Consider the following 7021-nt stretch of genomic DNA (forward strand, 5'->3'; position numbering starts at 1 on the left):
CGACGTACTCCTTCATCCTATATATACCTACGTACCCCCGTCAGATCAGAAGAGGAGCCAAAAAACCTAATTCCACCGCCGCAACCTTCTGTATCCCCAAGATCCCATCTTGGGGCCTGGTCTGGAGCTCCACCAGAGAGGGCATCTACCACGGAGGGCTTCTACATCAACACCATAGCCTCTCCGATGAAGTGTGAGTATTTTACTTCAGACCTTCGGGTCCATAGTTATTAGCTAGATGGCTTCTTCTCTCTTTTTGGATCTCAATACAATGTTCTCCCCCTCTCTTGTGGAGATCTATTCGATGTAATGTTCTTTTTTCGGTGTGTTTGTTGAGACCGATGAATTGTGGGTTTATGATCCAGCTTATCTATGAACAATATTTGATTCTTCTCTGAATTCTTTTATGTATGATTGAGTTATGTTTACAAGTCTCTTCGAATTATCCGTTTGGTTTGGCCAACTAGATTGGTAGTTCTTGCAATGGGAGAAGTGTTTAGCTTTGGGTTCAATCTTGCTGTGTCCTTACCCAGTGACAGATAGGGTTGCAAGGCACGTATTGTATTGTTGCCATCGAGGATAACAAGATGGGGTTTTTACCATATTGCATGAATTTATCCCTCTACATCATGTCATCTTGCTTAAGGCGTTACTCTGTTTTACTTAATACTCTAGATGCATGCTGGATAGCGGTCGATGAGTCGAGTAATAGTAGTAGATGCAGAATCATTTCGATCTACTTGTCTAGGACGTGATGCCTATATACATGATCATACCTAGATAATCTCATAATTATTCGCTTTTCTATCAATTGCTCAACAGTAATTTGTTCACCCACCGTAGAATACTTATGCTCTTGAGAGAAGCCACTAGTGAAAACTATGGCCCCCGGGTCTATTCTCATCACATCAATCTCCACTACTTTATTTACTTGCCTTGTTTTTACATTGCCTTTTACTTTTTACTTTGCATCTCTATATCAAAAATACCAAAAATATTTTTTATCTTCTCTATCAGATCTCACCCTCGTAAGTGACCGTGAAGGGATTGACAACCCCTAATCACGTTGGTTGCGAGTAGCTATCGTTTTGTGTAGGTACGATGGACTCGTGCGTGATCTCCTACTGGATTGATACCTTGGTTCTCAAAAACTGAGGGAAATACTTACGCTACTTTACTGAGGGAAATACTTTACGCTACTCTCCTCTTCGGGGAAATCCAACGCAGTGCTCAAGAGGTAGGAGAGAACTCTATCAATCACTATCTTATCTGGAAGATTAACTCCCACTTGATTCAAGTGATTGTAGTACTCAGACAATCTAAGTACTTGCTCACTAGTTGAGCGATTCTCCTCCATCTTTTAGGCGAAGTATTTGTCAGAGGTCTCATACCTCTTGACATGGGCATGAGTCTGAAATATCAATTTCATCTCATGGAACATCTCGTATGTTCCATGACGTTTCAAAAACATTTTTGTAGTCTCGGTTCTAAGCCATAAAGCATGGTGCACAAAACTATCAAATAGTCATCATATTGAGCTAGCCAAACGTTCATAATGTGTGCATCTACTCCTGCAATAGGTCTGTCACCTAGCGGTGCATCAAGGACATAATTCTTCTGTGCAGCATTGAGGATAAACCTCAGATCACAGACCAAGTCCGCATCATTGCTACTAACATCTTTCAACTTAGTTTTCTCTAGGAACACATATAAAACCATAGGGAAGCAACAACGCGAGCTATTGATCTACAACATAATTTGCAAAATACTACCAGGACTAAGTTCATGATAAATTAAAGTTCAACTAATCATATTACTTAAGAACTACCACTTAGATAGACATCCCTCTAATCATCTAAGTGATCACGTGATCCAAATCAACTAAACCATGTCCGATCATCACGTGAGATGGAGTAGTTTTCAATGGTGAACATCACTATGTTGATCATATCTACTATATGATTCACGCTCGACCTTTCGGTCTCAGTGTTCCGAGGCCATATCTGTATATGCTAGGCTCGTCAAGTTTAACCTGAGTATTCCGCGTGTGCAACTGTTTTGCACTCATTGTATATGAAAGTAGAGCCTATCACACCCGATCATCATGTGGTGTCTCAGCACGAAGAACTTTCGCAACGGTGCATACTCGGGGAGAACACTTATACCTTGTAATTTAGTGAGAGATCATCTTATAATGCTACCGCCAATCAAAGCAAAATAAGATGCATAAAGGATAAACATCACATGCAATCAATATAAGTGATATGATATGGCCATCATCATCTTGTGCTTGTGATCTTCATCTCCGAAGCACCGTCATAATCACCATCGTCACCAGCGCGACACCTTGACACTACTAGGGAAAACCTTATACACAGAAGTTTATCAGTAGCGTGGTTTAAAAGTGGGCGCTACTGCTAATTAGTAGTAGCGAGGGGTATAAAAGCCGCGCTACTACTAAGTTGATAGTAGTAGCGAGGGGTATAAACCCGCGCTCCTAGTAAGTGGTCTCCAATAATGCCCCTGGGATAGGCCATAGTAGTAGCGAGGGGTATAAAACCGGCGCTACTACTAAGTAAGTAGTAGTAGCGCAGGTTAGACCCCCACGCTACTACTAAGTTGTCCACCCCTCTCGCTCTACTAAACATGGCCACGCCGACCCTAAAAAAACATGGCCACACCTCTCTCCTCCTCTCCCCTTCCCACCTCTCGCTCTCTCCCTCCCCCCGCACGCGGCGCACGCTCGTCCCGTCCCGATCCCCCCTCTGCCGCCGCCGTCACCGGCCGATTCCGGCCAGCTCCGGTGCCACCCCGCGCCGTGCCTCACCGGCCCGGCTCCCCTCGCCCCCCTCTGCCGATTCGCCGCCTCCGCCCCGGCCTCCCGCCCCTGCGCGTGCCCCCAAGGCAAACCCTAGCTCGCCGGCACGGCGGGGTGGTGGTCGTCTTCCGCTCCTCCTCCCGAGCCCCCGCGCCCCTGTCTTGGCTACTCGGCGCGGGCTTCCCCGGCCACGACGCCTTCTGGTCCAACAGCGGTGGCGGTGGTCGTGCCCACTTCGTCTCCGTCTCGGTAATACCCCGGTTCTTCCTCCCCTTCCCCCTCTCGTGCTTTGGGTGGCTGATTGTGCGGCCATTTCTTGGCTACTAGTCCTATGGCCGTCAAATGGTTGCACAATTCCTGTGTTGGCGTGCTTGTATTACTGCTGGATATGGTTCTATTAATGGCCTGGTCCTCTGGCCTCCATTTCTAGGCGTTCCTAGAGTTTCTAGTTGTAAGTAATGGATGTGTCCATGGATATTATTTAGCTACTGATGTCGTGTGTTACTTAGTTCCTAGAGCTTCCGATGGTACTTCTATTCTGTCGTTAGCTATAGATCATGTAGAGCTGTCTTATTGTTAGCTATTGTACTTCTATGCTTCTGTTCTATGGTTTCTAATGGTAGCTAAATTTCTACTTAATGGGATTGGCCACCATGGCTTAGTTGTTACATGCTAGGTGGTCATTATCCGTGGCCTAGACTAGCTAGTACACTCCATGGATGGATGGATTGGATGAAAAAACTTTAGCACTCCCTCCGTTTGCAAATATAAGATGTTTTGGATATTTCAATATGGACTAGTACCTTCGGGATAAGATAAGATGTTGTAAAATAGTCTCGGCTTGAACTAAGTTCAAATTGGTTCAGTAAATCACTACGCAAATGAATGCTCCATTGCAGCAGAGCTGCACATGGACGTCGAGTTGTTATACAAATGAATGTTGTTCTGCACTTTTGCTTATTGTACTCTGATTCAGCTAGGACATCACACGACCTTGCTCTGTTTCTTCTCCAGTCCAGCCTGATTCGAGCTTCCTGGACAGCCACAAGGCATGCCTTGGCCGCCATTGAGCAGAATGCCGTTGGTGGCCAGCGGCGATAGAGTACCATCTCAGCGGACAAGGGAGTATCAAGCGAGACATCATCATCATCAAGCGAGCATGGGAGTTTTTCCTACAAGCAAGTATCTCATTATCCATACCTTCATCTGAACCACACTTGCATTTTTAAATCTTTGGAGATGGCATAGGATAAGGCCCAGATGAACGCTTGTGGAAATATTACAGCCCCACTATTAGGAGTAAAAGTTTAGTATTTTTCCTAATCTAATTATACGGCCACGTTGATCACACCTTACTAATTCTGGCCGCCGTAGTAGCTAGATCAGTCGGAGAAATGGACTGCAATTTGGGGAGCAAAAACTGCATCAATTCCTAATGTAGATGGAATAACACTTAATAATTGGGGCTCTAACTTGTCACTGGTACCTTCCCATAATTTCCAAACTGTAGGGGGTCACTGGTATATGCATGAGTATTTGGCTTCAGATTGAATAAATTATCTGAACATCAGCAAACAAAGGAGAAACAAGTAAGCTTTAGTAATCATGAACATCGACAGTGCTACTCACTGAAATCTACCATATGAAGTTGTAAATTTCTCACAAGCGGAAAAGCGTATAGGATCCATGACTGAAATGAGTGGAGGAGGGTAAGTTTCTAGGACAACTGACTGAGAAAAGAGCGACATACTTGTGCTGAAATTAGCAAGATCTTCTATTCTAAATCCAGCAGAGTGTGTGAGCGCCCCGAAATCAGCGACTCGGGAAGGCTGCATGATGCTCACATCTGTTGGGCTGCAAGAAACTTCCACCACAGTGTATGTACTACAGCTGTTGGTTAGACTATAGATAAGCTTCAGGCTGGTTGCCTGCCTGACAGTCATCCTCTCGTGAGGATTCTGGAGCAGAAGCCACAAGAGCTGCTGCTTAGGTAGTGCGAGGGGAGCATCGTCTTTTCTATGAGATGATGGAACATCACAAACGATCTTTTGTTCGTTGAATTGATCCGATGCTTAAATTACTCCTTGCAATTTTGGACTGAATGTGCTGAGACGGACGGTTTAACTACTACTAGCATCATCAGAGTTGCGGAGTAGTGACTGACTGACGGACGGATGGACGGGGTGTGAGGGGCTGGCTCACCGAGGTAGAAGGTCTTGGCGTACTCGGCGCAGACCTCGCCGCAGCGGTCGTAGGCGTCTCCGAGGAGGCCCCAGCCGAGCTCGGCGTCGCCCTCCTGCTCCAGCTGCTCATCCCGCCACCGGCGGCGCTGGCCGTAAATTTGAGAGATCATCCAATGTTTTCTTACTAATTTGAGAGCAGCCATCAGTTTAGCTTGCTGTCCCGAAATATATGTTCCTGGGTACAGTATTTTGATGTGGGAGATTAGGCCTTGTTAGAGGTGGTATTAAAATACAACATGAAAATTTTAGAGGCTGTTCTGTAGATACTTAAACACATATCACTTGTCAGGTTTAGTTTCGTATATTAAATCCTATGAAATTATCAAGGTGGGCTGTACTATGTTGGACATAATTTTATGTTTGGACTTGGGTGAATGTAACCAGACTTATACTCTCAGATTTTGTCATAGTTGATGGTGTGAGGACTTATAATGTGATAAAGTATATACGTTGTTGCAACACCAAAATCAGTGAAATATATTGCCTTTTTTGCTGCCGATGATATCTCCTGGAATCTTTACTCCATAAAGTAAGGATTTAGATAACATCATATGTTTAGAGTTCAGTTCTTTTCTTAGCTGAAACTAACATATTTTACAACGGGCGTGATGGATGGTGCAGGTTCATTGATGACAGCCAAGGGTTCATGCTCGGAAACGACTACATCTTGCTCCATGTTGTCGGCTCAGCTAGAGTCCTTACTCATGAGGAGATGGGACACGTCGATTGTTAGAGTACACTTGACATGTGCATTTTGTGAAATTCTTGCCAGAAGATTGATAGCATGCTTGCCTGCTTGTTCTTTTCAGTTCAAATAAATGTTCCTTTTCTTGTTGAATCCAAAGTAGCTAGCGAAGATCAAGTGGAAAGGTTGTTGATTGTCCCAAAGTTCTTGGACCATTTAGTTTGAATAGCCAGTGAGGAATTAAGCATATATTTTCGGCATGACCCCTTTAAATTGCTAGATGAGAAATAATCTTAACTTAATGGGTCTTGTGAATTGGAATATACCATTTAGTTATAGAACTGATGCAATTTGCGTACTAACAGGTTTTCACTTTCTCGACATGGGCGCAGGGGTGATCGACACTGACTAGCGCGGGTGGTGGGCATTGTGCTCTTCAACCACTCAGAGGCGGACTTCTCCGTGAAGCCGGTGGCCATGTCGCGTAGATGATTGTCCAGGTGATTTCGACGCCGGAGGTCATCGAGGTGGAGGACCTCGACGCAACCGTCCGGGGGGAGGGAGGATTCGGGTCCACCGGCATCTAAGCTCTGAGCCTTGGTAGATACATCTAGGGAAGTTGTCTGTTTAGGTTGGTGATGGAACACCAGGGAAGGTACCCACCTTTCGATGATCATTGTGTGTGTCTGATGTTAAATGCAATCTTGAGAATGTTATGTGACGTTGGTTTGGTTTGCACTGGACGTATTGCAATCCATGAATACTACATCTAACTTTTATTTTTTTTAATTCCTAAATTATTAGTAGTAGCGTAGGAAACAAATGAGCGCTACTAGTAGTTTGGTTAGTAGTAGCGTGGGAAATAAGAAATGAGCGCTACTAGTAGTTAGGTTAGTAGTAGAGTGGGATATAAGTGAGCGCTACTAGTAGTTAGGTTAGTAGTAGCGTGGGAAATAAGAAATGAGCGCTACTAACTTTTAGCTGTAGCACGATACTAGTAGCGCGAGTACTCGCGCTACTAGTAGCCATTTTACCCGCGCTGCTAGTAGCCTTTTTTCTAGTAGTGTGATATCCATCGTAGCATCATTGTCGTTTTTGCCACCTATTGCTTCAACGACTATCGCTACCGCTTAGTGATAAAGTAAAGCAATTTCAGGGCGATTGCATTGCATACAATAAAGCGACAACCATATGGATCCTGCCAGTTGCCGATAACTCGATTACAAAAGATGATCGTCTCATACAATAAAATATAGCATCATGTCTTGACCATAT

The 7021-nt window shown here is 44.5% G+C and overlaps 1 long non-coding RNA gene across 1 annotated transcript; it reads right to left on the reverse strand.

The window, feature by feature from the left end:
- Positions 1 to 4180: 4180 nt before the first annotated feature.
- Positions 4181 to 5122, reverse strand: LOC119337604. The gene is made up of 3 exons (XR_005163424.1): positions 5021 to 5122; positions 4305 to 4378; positions 4181 to 4217 (listed from the first exon to the last, which is right to left on the reverse strand). It is a non-coding gene; the product is annotated as an uncharacterized LOC119337604 (long non-coding RNA).
- Positions 5123 to 7021: the final 1899 nt, after the last annotated feature.

Source organism: Triticum dicoccoides, chromosome 7B (assembly GCF_002162155.2).
Source record: "Triticum dicoccoides isolate Atlit2015 ecotype Zavitan chromosome 7B, WEW_v2.0, whole genome shotgun sequence".
Classification (NCBI taxonomy): domain Eukaryota; kingdom Viridiplantae; phylum Streptophyta; class Magnoliopsida; order Poales; family Poaceae; genus Triticum; species Triticum dicoccoides.